The 20,842-nt window shown below is 36.4% G+C and overlaps 2 protein-coding genes across 7 annotated transcripts in view; both read right to left on the bottom strand.

The window, feature by feature from the left end:
• Positions 1 to 20,842, bottom strand: part of LOC127868310 (uncharacterized) — a 525,576-nt gene that overhangs the window by 152,478 nt on the left and 352,256 nt on the right. The window lies entirely within an intron of this gene.
• The window catches only part of LOC127868308 (uncharacterized), a 501,779-nt gene that overhangs the window by 147,593 nt on the left and 333,344 nt on the right, over positions 1 to 20,842 (bottom strand). The gene's annotated exons all lie outside the window — the stretch shown is intronic.

The raw sequence follows: 20,842 nt of genomic DNA, 5'->3' as shown, positions 1-20,842 counted from the left end.
AGTTGTAGGATGAAGCACTTTGAATTTAGAGCCAATGTTCAATACCCTTGACAAAAAGTTAAGGTTTTAGCACGACACGGACGACGACGGACACGACACGACACGACGAAGGACAAGACACGACGAGCTGGCCATGACAATACCTCGGGTTTTCTCCGAAAACAGCCGAGCTAAAAAACAACAGCGGCAAAAGTAAAACGAGGAGATATAAAATAAGATAAAGTAGACACTCTACAACAATACACAACATCAAATAAAAGAATACAGCACATATTTGCAGCACCGGGTGACCCATTATTTCCCAAGCCAAAAGAGTTCAGTTTTCGTCTACCAACATGTGTACCTCGTAAACAATTCCATTAAAATCTATAGTGCTATGGTGCTTATGCTATATGCAACCAGATAAACTCCAGATCACAATTGTCCAGTTTTGTCAGTAGCTACACTGTCTGCTATTAAGTCATACAAGGTTTCGTGGTCTCACAAGCGGATATGGTTGCTCCTGACCCTTCAGCTTTTTGTATCCTCTGAGTCCTATGACTCAGGGTTGTAAAATATATTTTCATTGTCTTCATTTGTTCCAGAGCATAAATTGACAATCAAAACTTTAAAAATTGATTTACAAACAAGTTGCTGATAGATTATTGTTTTAACCAAGATATCGTTGGGATGAATCTTCTGACCAAGTTTCATAGAGATCGGACGATAAATGTGGCCTCTAGAGTGTTCACAAGATTTTACTATAGCCATATATAGCCATATAAGGAAAAATGCCCCGCCTCTTGGCAGCCATGTTTTTCAAGCAAATGTAATCATTTTCAAACTCATCCAAGATATCATTGAGACCAATCTTCTGACCAAATGTCATGAAGAATGGACAATAAATCTAGCCTCTAAAGTGTAAACAAGGTTTTACTAAAGCCATAAATAGCAATGATAGGAAAAATGCCCCGCCCGCTAGTGGCCATGTTTTCAAAGCAACCGAAACCATTTTCGCACTCATCCAAGATATCATTAGGATAAATCTTCTGACCAAGTTTCATGAAGATTAGACAATAAATGCGGCCTGTAGAGTGTTAACAAGATTTTACTATAGCCATATATAGCCATATAAGGAACAAGAGCTGTCACCATAGGATGACATATGCCCCCTATAAACGCTTTGATAGAAGTTATGAACACTTTTCGAAACCTAAACGCAGATTTTGAAACCTTAACGCTTACCCTAAGTTCAAGGTCAAGGTCACAGGGGTAAAAATGTGTGTGCGTATGGAAAGGCCTTGTCCATATACACATGCATACCAAATATGAAGGTCATATCTGAATGGACATAGAAGTAATGCGTATTTTCGAAACCTAAACGCAGATTTCAAAACCTAAACACCGACCTTAAGTTCAAGGTCAATGTCACAGGGGTCAAAATTTTTGTGCGTATGGAAAACCCTTGTTCATATACACATTCATACTAAATATGAAGGTTATATCTCAAGGGACATAGAAGTAATGAGCATTTTTCGAAACCTAAACGCAGATTTTGAAACCTAAACGTGGACCCTCAGTTCAAGGTCAAGGTAACAGGGGTCAAAATGTTCGTGCGCATGGAGAGGCCTTGTCCATATACACATGCAGGCCGAATATGAAGGTTATATCTCAAGGGACATAGAAGTAATGAGCATTTTTCAAAACCAAAACACAGATTTCGAAACCTAAATGCGGACACTAAGTTCAAGGTCAAGGTCACAGGGGTCAAATTTGTTGTGCATATGGAAAGGCCTTGTCCATAAACACATGCATTTCAAACATGAAGGTTATATCTCAAGGGACATAGAACTTATGAGCATTTTTCGAAACCTAAACGCAGATTTCGAAACCTAAACGCAGACCCAAAGTTCAAGGTCAAGGTCACAAGGGATCAAAATATTTGTGTGTACGGAGAGGCCTTGTAAATACACAAATGCATGCCAAATATGAAGGTTACATCTGAAGGGACATGGAAATTATGAGGATATTTAGAAACTTAAACGCAAAGTGTGACGGAAGGACAGACGGACGGTCCGATCACTATATGCCCTCCTTCGGAAACATAAAAAAAAAATATTATTTTTTTTAGCAAAATTTAATAATTTGAACTGGAGAGTCAAGGTAATTCAAAGGTCATATACAAATTGCCAGATACAGTACCCTCATGATAATAAGAAAGTATTTGAAGTTTGAAAGCAATAGCCTTGATACTTGAGAAGTAAAGTGGATCTTAACACAAAATTTAAGAAAATATTCAAAGTTACTGAAAAAAGGCCATAATTCCGTTTAAATGCCAACCAGAGTTGTGCAACTTGTCATGTACAGTCCCCTTATGATAGTTAGCGAGTGTTCCTATTCTGAAAGCAATAGCTATGATACTTTAAGAGTAAAGTGGACCAAAACACAAAACTTAACCAAATTTAAAAGGTGCCATAATTATGCCAAAATGCCAGTCAAAGTTACATAACTTTGACTGCACAGTCCTCTTATTATAGTTAGTAAGTGTTGCAAGTATGAAAGCAATAGCTTTGATACTTTGGGAATAAAGTGGACCTTAACACAAAACTTAACACAATTTTCAATTTTCTAAGTATAAAAGGGAACATAATTCTTACAAAATGCTTGATACAGTCGCCTGCATTTGTTTATAGATTGTGGTCATGTTTTTAAAGTAGTATCAACACATAGAAAATATATGAGGTGGTACGCAAACTTTAACATAGATTTATCAATAATATGCATATTCTAAGCGAAAAAGGGCCATAATTCTTACAAAATGCTTGATACAGTTGTCAGCTATTGTTAATAAATTGGGGTCATGTTGGTAAAGAGGTATGCAAAATATAAAAGCAATATGTAAAGGGACATAGAAAATATTCGAGGTGGTACACAAACTTTAACATTCCATCACGCTCACTCTAACGCGCACGCCGAAGCCGGGGTGAGTAGGATAGCTCTAGTAGACTACTATATATATTTCATATATAATAGTCGAGCTAAAAAGCTGCCAATATGAAATGTTTTGTCCCAAGAAATACATGATGCAATCATTACAGTAGAGGGTCATGAAGGAACAATTTAGCTTCGTTCTGGGAAAACTGGTCTTAATGCATGTGCATAAAGTGTTTTCCCAAATAAGATTGTACATTCTGCACAGGAAAATCAGGGGCGACACTTTCAACCTAACTGTTTTGTCCCTGATTCACATGTGCAGATTGCACAGGCTAATCTGAGACGACACTTACTGCACATTCATTTAGCCCAGTTTTCCCACAGGCTCAAACAGAAACAAAAACCAAGACTTTTAATGTTGGAGTAAAGTTCATGACACTGGAAACAGAACGCATCATGTGTGAAGTTATTCTGAGGTTGAAAATCCTTTAATGCTGGACAAATTATAGAAAGGCAGAATGTCACTTTTACCACCTTATACAAGGGCTGTTTGTAAAACACACATGCCCACCATATCGGTTGTCAGTTGTAGTGGCAGTCATTGTGTGAAAACTTTTTTGTCACTGTGACCTTGACCTTTGACCTAGTGACCTGAAAATCAATAGGGTTCATCTGCCAGTCATGATCAATGTACCTATGAAGTTTCATGATCCTGGGCCAAATTATTCTTCAGTAATCATCAGGAAACCATTTTACTGTTTCGAGTCACTGTGACCTTGACCTTTGTCCTAGTGACCTGAAAATCAAAAGGGGTCATCTGCCAGTCAAGATCAATGATCCTATGAAGTTTCATGATCATAGGCGTAAGCATTCTTGAGTTATCATCCAGAAACCATCTGATGGACGGACCGACCGACCGACATGTGCAAAACAATATACCCCCTCTTCTTAGAAGGGGGGCATAATAATAAGATTTTTTGGCACTTGAGTGACAAAATCAGCAACCCATAATAACTGTTCCTTGATCACATACGAACAATGACAGTTACAAGGACAAGGTAACATTGTCACTGGAAAGAACCATGCAATCCATATTATTAACATGGGCTGTTTGTAAAACATGCATGCCCTCCATATGGGCTGTCAGTTGTAGTGGCAGCCATTGTGTGAATACGTTTTTTGTCACTGTGACCTTGAACTTTGACCTAGTGACTGTTACGATTGAATCCATTTCTATGTTATTTTATGTTAATTGTAGGGCCTCATTTGTATAGAACTTTACATTTGTCTAGTTATGTAAGTTTTCAGATGTTTCAGTTTGATGGTTATTATAGGGGATTTAAGCAAGTTTTTGTTAACCACATTATTCAGTGTGGTAGAAGATACATTTTAAGCCAAAACACGTTTAAATACGTTAAGTTTTAAGAAAACTTCGATCTTCATATTTTAAATTTGTAAATTGTTATGTTTTTCTGTAAAGTTAGACTTACGGGCCTCAGTAAATTACGCTTTTAGTCGTACGATATCGGGTGATGTGTACATGATCAATTTATGTCTAATTTTATTGGTCAGTTGAAGAAAAATTGTTCAGTTTGAGATCATGGAGAGCATGTTCCTCGATTTTTCGGTAAATGCTGCTGGGCGGTTACACGTATAAATCGACAGAGTATTTGACATACACGGACAGTTACAGCTTTGAGACTAGAGCACTAGCTGGGACGTAAGTGTCCATAACATACGGCATTTGGGTAAGTTATTTTATTTTCATGTACATTTATGATACTTGTTTGGCTAGGTGAAATAAACTGTTGCTTTATTTAAATATTGCAATTTATTCTTATAGGAATAAAGTAAATTGTTGTTTGCATTTTTACAAGTAAAGGCCGAAGTTGTGTTTCAAATTTTAAAATATTTTTCAAAAGCGGAAACTTGCATTACCTGTGTAGTTGTTTGCTTGTGTACATAATCCTAGATACGCGAGGCATGTATAATAATGACTTTGTTTATGTCTTTACATCATTTATTGTGTGTAGACGCTTTATGCATAAATTGATTTAACAAACCATTAGAGTGTGATTTAATTCAATATTACACATTAACGGTGGAGTATCATATTTAATATTTAGATGTTAGTTGGTGAATTGAATATTATGTGTACAACTTTTTGGCATACCGTGCATGTGATATATACATTCAAGCGAGTAGCAATATTTTATAAAAAAACTTGTGCATTTATGGAAGTAAACAAGTTTGTAATACATTGTATGACATTGTACTATGTATATTTATATGGTATGACTGTAAGACAGTCGTTAATGGCAAAGTATTTACTAATCATTTATTTTAGCCGTTTCAATGTGGCTAGTCGTTTGGCATGGTAGACGTCAGGTCGTCAACGCACCGTTAGCGTTACGCCAGTGCTACATGAGCATCCGCAAGTCTACAGGGCGTCATATTCGTTGACATTACCGGCGACACCTCGTTATAAGGCGGAATACGGGGAACCGTTTGCAACGGTATACGGCCGGTCACGTAAACGTCACCAGTACGTTCTACTTCCGGGCAACGTCTGCTCTGTGTTTGAAAACGTACTACTTTCGGGCATCGTCTGCTAGGCTATCTACAGGCTACTAACGGGCTCGATACAGCTCGGGTAACTACAGTCTTCTTCCGGGCATAGTCTGCTCGGGTATCTACAGTCTACTTCCGGGCTTGATACAGCTCGGGTTATCTGCACTCTACTTTCGGGCTTGATTCAGCTACGTCGCAGAACACTTAACACCGGTACTCAGTTCCGGGTCTGGTCATTGACGGCTGGACATAGGTTCAGGTCGTGACACTCAATAGTGCTTCACCACTATATCTAACATCTACAGTTGAACTACGTTAACTGGCCATTAACTTTGCTACTTTGTTGGTTTATTTCTTTTGATAGTCATATCATATTGTAAATGGTTTATTTTAATGTTGTAAATAAATTTATTTATTGTTCTTGTGTAGTTGTATCTGGTTCTGGAGGGGTTATTGCACTGAGTTATCGCCGCCTCTGCAATCCTGACGGTTACAGTGACCTGAAAATCAATAGGGGTCATCTGCCAGTCATGATCAATGTACCTATGAAGTTTCATGGTCCTAGGCGTAAGCATTCTTGAGTAATCTGGAAACCATTTTACTATTTCGAGTCACTGTGACCTTTGACCTATTGACCTGAAAATCAATAGGGGTCACCTGCCAGTCATGATCAATGTACATATGAAGTTTCATGATAATAGGCCTAAGCGTCTTGAGTTATCATCCGGAAACCATCTGGTGGACGGACCGACCTACCGACCGACATGTGCAAAACAATATACCCCATCTTCTTCGAAGAGGGCATAATAATACCTTGCTTGTAGCATTCTGAAAATACTAGATACGTATTTAAAACATGCTCTTTAAAACTGGGACATAACAGCTCTGCAAGGAACAATACATGCATACAGTACATTCAAGTTTGAATATTATACATTAAAAACGTAGAACGTCTATTGAGAAATGTGCAGGGTTTTAACTTTGCCATTTGTCAAATTAGCCAATATCTACAGATCAGATCAAGAAATGTCCATATTGTTACAACTTTTTCTTCATAAAACTAAACAAACGACCCATAAATATAACAAGAGGGTCGCTCACCTGAGATAAAAAGGAACTGACCCGTTCTGTGCTGCCAAAGTATTCATTAGAACAAACGTTCTGACCAAGTTTTATGAAAACTGAACTACAAATTTAACTTAAGAGTGCTACCAAGGTTTTACTAGAACCATATAAGGATATATTCCTAGTACCCTGGCGGCCATGTTTTTCAACAGATCTGAACAATTTTCGAATTCATACAAGATATAATTGCAAGAGACAAAGTCGCTCACCTAAGATAAAAAGAAATGACCCGTTCTTTGCAGCCCAAAATATCAATGAAACAAATGTTCTAACAAAGTTTCATGAAGAATATTCAACGACAAATGGCACCCCTCGCGGCCATGTTCTTTTTTTTACAGACCTGAACTATTTTTGAACTCTTCCAAGATATGTCCAAAGGACATGGTTCACTAACCACCAAAAACGCCCAAAAAATCAATGAAATCAAAATTCAAAAAATGTCATTTTATAAGTATACCTTGTTTTCAATTGAAAAAAAAATCATGATAAAATTACATCACACACAGGAAAATGGCGAATTTACACTTAATTGCTTTGTTTCATCAACAAATAAACTGTCAGCGCGCGAGAACACTGTGTCAAAAATGGTCTTAAACAATAACAAAAACAAAAAAAGACAAGATACTATATTTTTGTGACGGTGTTATTGTGCGCTTAATCTAACTTTAAAAAAATGTGTAACCCAGTGCTGATCTCCGAGAACCCACCATGCTTGATTGAACCTATCTTTTTAATAATACAAATACAAATACATGTCACTTATATAGCGCAAAAGTTATTATTAAATATTCTATTGCGCTTCACAAACACTGCACATCGGTTATCCATGTAAAAGATTGACAAATGAGTTTTAAGTCTTGATCTAAAACAGCCCTCATTGTCAATCATTTTCAAGTGGCTTGGTAGATTGTTCCACCACTTCGGGCCAACAACAGCTAAAGATATATCCGCCATCTTTGTTCGCCTCCTGGGAATAACAAGATTACAGTCACTTTGTGATCGAAGTCTATACGGACTGCTTGCTGGTAAAAACATTTCTTGCAAGTTACCAGGAGCATAACCATCGACAACACAAAAGACTATAACCTGGACTTTGTACATGATTCTAGCTTTTACTGGTAGCCAGTGGAGTTGTTTCAAGAGTTCAGTACTTGGTTGATCAAATGACGCATTCAGGACCACTCTTTCGGCATGATTTTGAGTCCGTTGAAGCTTTTGAATTTGGTAAGCTGGTAGATCGGTGAATAAACCATTGCAAAAGTCAATATGGGAGTGTACAAGACCATGCACTAACACCTCCGCTGACTTCTGTGTCAAATGCCTGCGTATAGCTTTTAAATTACGCAATTGCATTTGGGCAATTAGGCACCTCTTGGTGATGTGAAGGTCAAGGTTAAGAGTGTTGGTCATTGTAACACCAAGATCTCTCACACGGTCTACTAACTTAAACATGCATCCTCCATGCCACTCACACTTAATATTGACATTTTAGATAATTGTTGCCTTGTACCGTATACAATGAGTTCTGTTTTTGATTGCTTCATTTTCAGCTTCGAAGTTGTAATCCAGTTTATAATGTCATTGAGACACTTATCAAGTTGTTGTAGAACGTATGCTTCATTTTTATGATTTCCTGCCTGAATCTTAAAGGCAATCGTGTGGTCGTCTGCATAGCCATACAGATCAGCTTGATACTTCTGAACCACCTTGTTAAGGGCCGATATATACAGAGTGAAAATCACTGGTCCAGCACACGAGCCTTGGGGGACGCCGAATCTCAAAGGCTCAGGGTCAGATGAAGATTGTTCTATCAACACTTTCATTGTTCTGTTTGTCAGGTATAACTCAATCCATTTTAATGGGGTACTTTGGATTCCAAACTCATTTTGGAGAATATGAATAAGAATAGGAATATCAATAGTGTCAAACGCAGAACTTAGGTCTATCATTATTACAATGGTTATTAGGTTTTTGTCTATGGTTTCCAAAAGGTCATTGTATATTTTACCATGGCTGTCTCTACTCCATGATGTTTTCGATAGGCACTTTGATATGTTGGCAGGAGGTTATTTGACTCAATGTGTTTTTTTTCTGATGTATTGCAGCCTTCTCAAGAATTTTTGACATAAAATGATGGATTTGACACAGGACGATAATTTTGCTGTTCAAGCGGAAGCCCTTTCTTCTTTAAAAGAGGTTTAATGACAGCTCCCTTCCACTCGTCAAGAAACACACAAGAAAGCAGTGAGCGGTTGACGATTTCAACAGGTGCTAGTTGTGTAAAATGAGCTTTGAGTTTAGTTGTTGGAAAGACATCCAATTCACATGTTGTAGGTTTTGATTAATAGACCAGTTTTGCAATATCATTTTCTGAAAGAAGCTTGAATTCAGTAAACATGTTCATACCAGAATCCTGCAAAGTACCTTTAGATATATTGGCAGATGATGGGTCAGTAGATATTGCATCCAGATCATCCCTTAACATGATTATTTTGTCTGCAAAGTAACACAAGAAATCATTTGTAAGCGAGACTGCACTGATGTGACACGGGAGTGGATTGAATTTTAACCTTCCTAGTAAATCAGATATTACCGCATACAACTTCTTGATAATTCCAGCTGCATCACCTATTCTATCCTGGTAATAACCATTCTTCTCCCTTGAGACTTCAGCAATATAAATGTTTCGTACATGGTTATAGACTTTTTTTGTTAAGTCAGATTTGTTTTGCAAATATATGTTCTCTATTGATCGCCGGTACATTTTCAACTGCTTCAGATAGCAAGAGTACCACGGCACTGTTGGTCTGCAGACTATGGTTCGTTCTTTTAGAGGAGCATGCTCTTGGACAATATCTGACATAGTGTTTGTGAATTTTAAAACAACGTTGTTGACATCGGACGTCTAATGAATAATATCATTTTATCTGTGAAAGTTATATTTTAAGTTATATTTATTGATATATTTAACCCTATATATCAAAAACACTGCTTTAAATACCACTTATTTCCGAAATTTATTAGATGTTTTAAGTCTGAAATGGAAAAATAATGATTTTATCAATATTGGTGTTAAAAAAGAAGCCATACGTAACGATTGTGTGTACGCGTCATTCGAAAATAACTGGGTACGAATAGCGTCGGTATCCAATGTAAACAAAGTGCAGGCGACGCATTTTCCAAAGTCGGAGATATTTTTATATTCAAAACATGATGGTTTACCAGTTCATAGTCCATAATTATGGCTTACTCTATCGTATGATAATGATATAATCCATTCGAGCGACCACGAACGATTTCACTGTTTTACTGGTTAGCGACTAGCTCTCGGTCGTTGTAAAGGGCTTTGTTTAATAACTTTCTTAATTATACGAAATATTTTATAAATAAAGTTACTGATACATTCTGAGTTCTTCATTTACAAGCAAGAAAAAACAAAACATTTTGTATCTGCGCATGCGTTTGTACGAGGGCCGTATTTGGGGTAATTAAAGGGAGGTAATTTTCCACTGAACAGACGTACATGTATTTACCGGACATTTATTTAATTGAGTTCTTGAAAACAAATTAAAGTTAAAATGAAACTTTTCTTAACACGTTAATATAACGTAAATGCATTAATTTGATAGTGGAATTTGTCGTCTTCTGCGTGTGTAAATAGTTTTAATTTGTTTTCCAATATCAGTGCAAACAAAGATCTATTAATAAACACGTTATTTAAAGATCTTTGATCAAACGATAATATCCTTTTTCAAGGGAGAAAATCAAAACAGTGAGTATTTAATGTTAACTGAGATTTTCTGCTATTTCTTTGAAATGTTTACTAGGTACATTTTGCAAGCAATTCAGATATATGTATACAACAAAAAGTGCCGAGTTTAAATGAACAAAAGCAATTTTAATACTGTTGCTGGTTAAAAAAAAGATGCAAAGTATAATACTCTACACTCTTATTGATCACCGTGGCGCAGTGGGTAAGATACTCATATTATTTTGCTCTATTTCCAGGCTATCCGAGATCGTACCCGCGTAGATTTTTTTTCTAAACGTTATTTTAATTTCAGGATGGTGAAAGCCTACAAATGCATTTGCGGTAATAAGCGTGCAAAACCAAAAGATCGTCGTCCATTGACTGACACTGTTAAAAAATATCTGCGGAGGGTCTTGCCTGCTGTAGATCCAACAGACAGTGATGTCATTTGTTTTCAACGTCATGTCAAAAGCTACAAGAATGCCCCAAAGCCTAGGCAATGTTCAGACAACTTCAGCAATGACCCGGACTACCTACCTCAACCATCTACATCTAGACAGCCATTTAGCCCATTATCAGCAAGTAGCCCTTAGATCTATTTACAGTTCTTTTACCTCTGTAAAATAGTATGTAAAGGAATCTTAAATCCTATGCAGTCTTTTAAAAAGGCATGTATTTTCAGCTTGTAACAAGCTGAAATTCATTCTTTTCGAAAAAAGTTAACAAGCGTGGGTATTGTATATTGCTAAACAGAATAGATATCAATATACCTTCTAAACACTTTGTGAACAACAAGTTATAAGACCTTATTGCGCGGTTGTTCTTGTTATTCAAGGCATGCAAATAGCTCTATAACAGTATTTTGAGTTAATAAGATAAATCATTGTGGTCTTAACCACAAGCTGAAGTAATGATCTTTTATAGGAAAACCGACGAACGTTACAACAATAATGTAGTAAAATCAGTCTTGTTTAAACGCCTGTTTGCGTTGTATTGATGAATTAAACACTCCACAAATTCTAAAACACGATCTTTATGTTCTTTTTCTTAGATCACCCTGCAATTCCATCAACCATAAGAAGCCATTCAAGATGTTATATTTGTAAGCGCCCAGGTCCAAAACTGATCTCATTGCCAGCAGATGGTCGTTTTTCCGCCTTTTTAGATCACAACATTATTATTTCCGCGGATTCCAGATGTTGTCCATCTCACGCATATGAATAGAACAGGCGTCAACGACTTGTTACAAAAAATTAGAAAGCTTTACCAACAACATTTGAATTTTGACAATTTAAGAGATGCAGATTGTCAGTCACTTACGAAACTAAATCGAGCCCAGTTTGGAGATCTGTATAGTCATCTTTCTGACAAGATAAACAAAACACCTCAAATAGATCCCCCAAAACCAGTATTGGCATATTCTTATGCAAACTGTGTCAAACAGGCTGTTATCGACGATCTTTGGAATCACAAAGCCCAGTATACGCCGTGCAGTATCAACGGTAAGGCATGCATTCATGCGCGGTTTTGTGTCTCTGTATCTTGGCATTGACAGTGTCACTAGGGAATCGCTGATAAAAGAACATACAAAGCCTTTAGCGAAGAAGCTGTTTGGCAACCAGGCAGAGAGGTTAATACTTGTTTTGGATGGCACATACATCTACAACAATAAATCAAACAACTTTCAGTTTCAGCGCCGTTCATTTAGTTTGCATAAGGGAAGTCCATTAGTGAAGCCCATGGTAGTTGTCACGACAACTGGACATTTTCTGATAACAGTAGGCCCGTACATGTCAGACGGCAAGAACAATGACGCAGCAATATTAAATCACATGTTGAAGACAAACATAGATGATATTAGGGGGCTTTTGGAAGAAGGGGATGTATTTGTTGTAGACCGAGTGTTCCGAGATGCATTACCCCTGTTAATGGACCTCGGAATTAATGATGAAATGCCAGCCATTCTGCAGAAAGGAGAAACACAATTGACTACGGGAGAAGCCAACGCGAGTCCACTAGTAACGAAAGTAAGTATTACACTTACAGCTTATTATAATGCGTAAATTACTCTTGCCGGAAAGCTCGTAATTTCTTATCAATCAAACATGGTGAACCTATAAATCCCCATTTCATGTTTTAACATATCTGTACGATAAGTTTTTAAAAAAATTGACAAAATGATATATTCAATTGTGCTTAAAATTAGCACTTGGTCGCAAAGATTTCTATTCAAAATATGCTCAAATGCGGAGGACATTGGGGGGGGGGCTTGTTTGGATTTATATATATCCGTCTGAATGTCTGTCTGTCTGCATATCCGTCATCTGTAGACACACTTTTGTTTTTTTATATCTAAGTGAGGCGTCAACAGAATCCAATAAAACGTCATACTTATATCTAAAAATTTCTTATTATCATTTCACAGATCAGATGGATGGTCGAATCGGCAAATGATAGAATCAAAAGATTCAAATATCTAGATCATGTGATGCCAAATAGCCAGCTGCCATTTATTGGTGACTTTGTTCGAATTGTTTGCGCCATCTGAAACAAATACTCCCCCCCCCCTCTAAGTTCCCCAGACCAAATCGAAAAAGATGAATTAATCGCAGAAATGATTCTCTTACAAAATGAAAAAGCAAACGAGCTGAAATTGTTAGTAGAAGAGAAAGGCCTTGCTAGGAAAAAGACAATATGGCGGCCTATTGAAGATTGTGAAGTACAGGGATTTCCGCGTTTAAGTGATGAACAGCTGAACGAACTAACACTTGGTGTTTACCACTTGCGTTTGAGTTCCAGCTGCATGCAATAGCATACAACGGGAAATTGTGACATTAAAGTGCATGTTCACGAGCATAGTTTGATTTCTGCAAAATTGCAAAGTCGCCATACATCTAGCAGAATGTACATGCTTACGTCACAGTAAGGATATGGTCGAATCATGGTACTGCCAATGCAAGACTGGATCGCGGGTGGTAGGAATGTGTTCACACATTGAAGCTGTGGTCTGGTTCTTGTCTGCCGGTAGATATCAGCAAAAGGAAAGTTTGGGGGTTCGAGACTGGGGAAAGTACCTGTCTGACGCTTCTGCAATTCGTATTGATGATTCAAATTCTAGCGAGAGTGATAGCGAAGTTTTTTAGACTGCTTTTATTTCATTCTGCCAGTGTCTCCATGCACATTTCAAATACAAGTTTGTAAGCCTTGACTTTTGCTAGCCCTGGGAAATCTTGAGACATAAGTGGAAATTGCTCATTTTGACATTAACGTCATTTTCAATTGAGACCAGCTATAATGGAAATGATGCGAATGGATACATGCTTTTCATCAAAATGTATGCATAGTCATGTTAACAAAAATGTTATGAGCAAACAATATGTTATAACATTTAAATAACTAGTTACTTAACATGTGTTTAAATCTACCAGTGTATACTTCATCAAACAGATGAAGAGTAGCTTTGGTCTATTTCCTTAATTGTTTATATTTCTTATAATGCTCGATTACGCTAATAGCTATGGACTTTTTTCTTTTCACTCTTGCGTGTAAATGGAGACGAAGGTCGTTGTAACATAATATATATAATATATTGAGAATATTATTCTACTGCATTGTGGAATGAATGTTTTCGGTCAGGGGTTGGAAGAATTGACAAATCGACGAGGTTAACCGTCACAATTCTAGTGCGTTCAGTTACAACGAACGTTCGCTAATGATCATTCGTTTCCGATTCGGTCTTATTGAACGATTGGTTTCGCTAGAAAACTACCTCCCGAAAGGGTTCGCTTCGGTTCGCGAACGTTCACGGTGATTCGCGAACTAAAGCAAACGTTCGCTGTAACTGAAGCATGATTGGTCATTGTCGGCTCGGGTACTACTTACATGTACCCCGGGTAATCTTAAATATACTTACATGTACCCCGGGTACGGTAAATCAGTAGCGCTTTAACGACATTGGAATTTGGACGGGAATACAACTGGAGTACAGTCTTATATCGACCGGGTACGATTAAGTATATATACTGTACCCGGGGTACATGTAAGTATACTTAAGAGTACCCGGGGTACATGTAAGTAGTACCCGAGCCGACAATGACCACTTGAGCGTAACTGAACGCACTAGACTTTGGTTTCGCTAGCGAACTACCTCCCAAGAGGGTTCGCTTCGGTTCGCGAACGTTCGCGGCGAACCGAGCGTTCAACAGCGAACGTTCGCTGTAACTGAACGCACTAGAGTGTCATGCCACAACTCAGTATCATAATATTCTATTAATCTAGTAACTCTTCATAAGTAGTTTACATGAAATAGGCTTTATTTTCATGATATTCAATTGAAGAGACTTGCACTTTCAAATGTATTTGACTGGAAACTGGGACGCATGTAAATACCGATTTTTCTCACATACACAAGTTGACTGTTTATTCTACTAGTGTAATTCTTCTTATCGAAAGAAATTGACAAAATATACGAGAAGTGTAAACTATAATGTAATGGAAATCTATAGTCGGCCTTATTTACTAAAACATCTTTAAACAAAATCCGATATCGATCGATCTAGACAATGTTTTGACAGTGGAAAATGTAACATATGTGCAAACGTAATTAAGCGCTATAACGGCATGTTAAATGACGTCATAAATGAGCGCCATTTCGTTGTGTTACTAGGGGTTTTTTATTCACCAGTTTTGACGACGTAGTTAAGTATATTGCAAAACGAACGTCATTCAAAAAAAAATAGACATATTGCAATCATTACAGCATAAATATTGGGAAAATCTGAGGTTAGGCGGTTTTGGGTGGTTAGTGAACCATGTCCTTTCATGAGGATAATGTGTCTTCTAGACATGTTTTTACTATATACATATAAAGAAAACTGCCCCACCACCCGGTGCCCTTGTTTTTCCACTTATCATAACCATTTTCAAACTCTTCCGAGACATCCACATTACTAATGTTTGGACAAAATTTCATGATGATCAGGCAAAAAATGTGACTTCTAGAGAGTTCACAAGCTTTTTTACTATATAAATATCAGGAAAAAGACCCCTCCCTGGCGGCCATGTTTTTTAAAGACCCAAACCATTTTTGAACTCTACTGTCGTATCCAGGTGTGGTAGTGCGGTCTCGTTTGCTTACGCAAGTGAACCGGTCACGGGATGGTTACGAGTTATGTAACTTTGTGAGCACTTATGTAATGCGGAAATATTTATTTGACGATCGCTTATTTCCGGTCAGGATGACACCGCTGACTGGTTGTAATTTAATTAACTAAAGGTATTGCCGTTTACTTGAATATCATTTTATAAACATATTATTCAACAGTAGGCTGTTTTACACTAAACAATTTAGAAATATGAAAATGTATCAATTTTATATTTCATTTCATTAATATTGTGTATCATTCACTACCGTTTTATTTTCAATTTTCTGACATCGATTTAATACATAAAGCCTGAAAATGATTAAATCTTGATAAATGAACTCTGCAAATAAGAAAGGTAAATCTTGATTCTGAAGGTTATTCTGATTATGATTTCTATCTCCAGAAACTTATAATTGAAATTATTTCTTTATTGTTTTCATAGAGTATCCATTTGATATGTGTTAACATATCTTAAATATGATTATATAAAGTGAATTATTATTGAATCTGGTTTTGATATGAAGTTCCCATTTAAATAACATATGTTTTTGTGAATTGTTAAAAACATGCATTTAATACTCCTACTGTGAAATAAAATATATCAAACAGTTCAACTAGCTTTTATTACTGACCACTGATATTACCATTTGGTACAGAGCACAGTGAGAGGGTAATTAATTACCTAGGAATCATGATTCTGTCAGTCTGTGGTCATTTTCAATTTGTTCAGGGCAACTCATGCTGGTTTTCTAACTGTATCAGACACTACCTGGCTAAGAAAGCTGAGTGGTAAATAGTTACACACTGCAATGATCAATATCTGCAGGGAATTTCTCAAAGATGGGTTATCAGTAATAGTTCCCATTATAGATTAATTTGCTAAAAACTGATAACAAATGTGACAAAACAATAAGTACATATTTACACAAGAAATTACAACTAGCCAAACATGTCATTATACTAGAAAAAGATGTATTTGAAGTATTTATCCTTTCAGTGTTTTGAAACCAAGGGGTCTAACAAATTCTATGGCAGAACTAAAAATAGACTGGGGAACATGACTCAGCAGGTTAAACAAGAGAGATAGATACTGCAAAATTGTGTACATGTTGTCTTTCTTTCAGCTATCTCTTAGTTGATAGCCTTACCATAAGTAATAATGACTAAAACAGTTATGTTAATTATGAAAATTCTGTGTTATGAAAAATTAAATAATACAGTTAATGGTACATAATAATGACATAATAAAACCAAACTTTACTACACAGGAAACAAATGTTCTGACCAAATTTCATGAAGATTGGGCAACTGAATTAAATAAATAATTTTAAAGAGGTTAAATGGTGGTATTTCATTAAGAATCTATACATTATTGCAAGTTTAATATGCAAAATAGGAAGGATATTAACTTAACATTGTCTTCATTGTAAGAATACATTAAAGTAGCACTTTGTAACATAACTACAGTGTTAACAAGGTTTTATTTATAGTCATATAAGAAAAAATGCCCCGCCCCCTGATGGCCATGTTTTTCAACCAACCGGCATCATTTTCAAACTCGTCCAATATATCATTGGCATGAATGTTCTGACCAAGTTTCATGAAGATCGGACAATAAATATGGCCTCTAGAGTGTTAACAACATTTTACTATAGCCATATATAGCCATATAAGGAAAAATGCCCCGCCCCTTGGCAGCCATGTTTTTCAAGCAAAGGCTACCATTTGTTTTAACTCATCCAAGATATCATTGGGTCAAATCATCTGAGCAAGTTTCATTAAGATTGACAATAAATGTGGCCTCTAGAGTGTTTACAAGGTTTTACTATAGCCATATAAGGGAAAAATGCCACGCCCCCTGGCGGCCATGTTTTTCAACCAACCGGCATCATTTTCGAACTCGTCGATGATACTATTAAGATAAATGTGGTCTCTAGAGTGTTAACAAGATTTTACTAAAGCCATATTAGGACAAATGCCCTGCCCCTTGGCAGCCATGTTTATCAAGCAAACGCAACCATTTTCGAAATCATCCAATATATCATTGAGACCAATCATCTGACCAAATTGCATGAAGATTGGACAATAAATGTGGCCCCTAGAGAGTTAACAAGGCAAATGTTGACGTCGCACAATGGACAACGGAGGACGCACGACGGACAAAAGGCGATCACAAAAGCTCACCATGAGCACGTTGTGCTCAGGTGAGCTAAAAACAAATATTCTGACCAAGTGATTTGAAGATTGGACAATAAATGTGACTGTTATAGTGTCAACAAGCTTTTACTATAGCCATAAAAGGAAAAAAACGAGCCTCTGGCGGCCAATGGTTTTCAGTCGGAACCATTTTTTAAGTCGTCCAAGACATCATTGGGAAAAATCATCTGATCAAATTTCATGAAGATCGGATAATAAATGTGGCCTCTATAACTAGGCAAATGTTGAAGCAGCATGACACACAATGGACAAAAGGCAATCACAAAAGCTCACACCTTGAGCAAATTGTGTTCAGGTGAGCTAAAAAGGCATACGCTTTTTTTCATAGTACCCTATGTCTTCAAAAATGAGACATTATTGTAAAAAATGGAATGCTTTTGATTGTTAGTCATTTTATTTATCTGGATTGTTCTTTATGTTCTGAAGTATCAAGATTTATAAAGAGACAAAGTTGATTGAAGGTGATTAAATAGGTTTGTTTAATTGATCACTTTCATGATTGAGCAACGGTCGGATTTAACTTACAAAACCTCAAACACACTATTTCATATTTAATTAGGTATACTTGATTATTAACAATATCATTTAGTGGTGCAAGTTCAAAATAATCATTAATTACTATGTTTTCAGCAACTAGATGCTATTAAAATAAACAAACCTGATATAGATATTAAAGATATTAAGCTGTGAATAAATAATAATGAAAAAATATCAGCTATACACTATGTATCTTTAATCAACAAGGCTACCTGTAGACAGTGATATGTCCAGTAGTGCTGAGAGATTGGATGAAAAGAAAGGCCCACAGTAGCTGGTTGTGGTAGCGTGGTAGCTGCTGGAGTGAGTGGCCATATTACCTGTGTTCTGCACTGCTGCCATGCCTACTGCCTTTAGGAACTGGGGAGACATCAAATCCAGCTGAAAACACAACAAAAGCTATCACCACTTGGTGTCAGAGTGCACGCAATGAACTGTCATCAAGTGTAGAAAATGTGCACATAAATAAATTGAAGGAATAATCGAGAAGTAACATCGCGGATTTATCAAAAGATTTGTGTTCCCATGTATAGCACTAAATCAATTTCACAGTGGTGTAATGGATATGGTGTCCGCCTAGCGACCGGGAGATCACGGGTTCGATTCCCGCCGTGGGAGCGTTCTTTCTATCTCCCCCAAAGATACCAAGTACTGATTCTAGGCCCAGAAAACGGACTCGAGAGCGTTTATATAAGGATTAGGTTTTCGATGCAATTCAGCTAAAATAAATAGGTTTAAACTAAATCAATTTTTGAATAGAAGAAAACACGTAATATCCGTTATATCCAATTTGCGGGATCCATGGATCAAGATCATGATACAACCGTATTGCAATATAACTGGTCATGTGTATGAATATGTATGCATTTTTATCATTACAATAGTTTGGTGATTTAAAAACAGCATATACACCTACCTTTTTTGCTGATGAATCAAGTGTTGTATGCATATGTTAATTTTTGTTTAACCAAAAAGACAGTCCTGAGTATTACATGTTATTCAAAGAGTTTTCGATGCATATAATACATTTGAAGATGCATTGCCATATGTATTATTGATTTGAATAAATTTATGTATTTAAACAAATTCACCGCATAACGGGTGCCACGCTCGGCTGCGAAAGCTTGTCACAATTTTTTTTATAGAGGTCACAGTGACCCTGACCTTTGACCTAGTAACCCAACAAGAGATGTGTTTGTCAGAAACACAATGCCCCCTACTGCGCCACTTTGAAATAAAAATTATATTTATCATTTGGCAGGTATAGACATCATCTCCCTTTAAAGCTTTATTACTTCCCTTGGATTTTGTCCAATCCAACCGGGGGGGGGGAATTGTGTGCACATTTTGCATCATTATTGCATCAACATTATAGCAAATAAAATGCCAGGATCTTTTTTTTTTTCGTTAAATATAAGTGGTACATTTTTACAAAATATGGCAAACATTTCCTCAAAATTAAAGATGAACATATGCAACAGCGTTGAGGTCATTGGAATAGGTCAGTGTTGATCTGTGTTATGTATACACAGATGTATACACTTATAGTATACACCTCCACATGGACAGCGTGCATTCAGCTGCCTGAGAAATTATTTCCTTATACGAATATGGGGACAAAATCTGGACCAAACTAAACTTAGTAATGCAAGTCTCATGCTCGGGTAAAAATTAAAGTGAGTGAAAAAAGGAGATCCACAGCTAATATATGATAAATTTGCAAAGTAACACATTGCGCTATAGTTGCTTTACAGTGTCGAAACTTTTCAATAGGACACATTCAGATTCTGTATAAAACTTGTCACATAAACACTGCAGAATCTTTTGTTTTCTGCAACTTACATGAGATTCTGGGATATGCAGAAATGTTTCATCTCCATTAGGAGATAGGTGCATGCTTCCATATTCTGACATGGACTGGGGTGTGTGGCAGCTGCCAATATCTGTAAATGCTGAAACTTAAAAGAGAATGAACAGTGTAAGGAATGCATTTTTCTTCACAGCTATATATTAATAACTGGCAGTGTAAATTTATCAATTTTTGGAACACATGCAAAAAATAAGTGCTGGTATGTCATATTTTTGATATTTATTTTATGAATTTTCACAAATAATTATATAAAATCTTGGTAAGTGATATGATTATGAACAGAAATTACTTTTTTGTTTGACCCATATTTATATTATTTTGGAATGTCAACAGAAACCATAATTAGTACGCAGATATTGAAAAGCGATATTAAAATGTTCTCACAATTACGAATAGATAGATAATGTTGGTCGAAATGTGAAATAATTTTGTGTTTATTATTCCAAAGGACAATAACAAATAATACATTATTTTAACAGAATATGCAATACGATAATTATAATGAATAATTACTGATCAAATAACTAATACCTACAAGAATATAACTGCAGTAATAGAGCTTTGCTAAAATAACAAGAGCCATGTTAACATGGCCATCGCCGCTGAAATGTGTTTGCTTGTATGAGAACATTCGTTTTAGAAAGTAGAATAATATTTGTAAATCATGGCACCTGTGTCATCTGTCACAAAACGGATACAGATTTAATATGAAAT

The sequence above is a fragment of the Dreissena polymorpha genome, chromosome 2 (genome assembly GCF_020536995.1).
Source record: "Dreissena polymorpha isolate Duluth1 chromosome 2, UMN_Dpol_1.0, whole genome shotgun sequence".
Taxonomy (NCBI): Eukaryota; Metazoa; Mollusca; class Bivalvia; order Myida; family Dreissenidae; genus Dreissena; species Dreissena polymorpha.
Note: the sequence above shows the minus strand (reverse complement) of the source record. Positions and strands in the feature narration are given on the sequence as shown.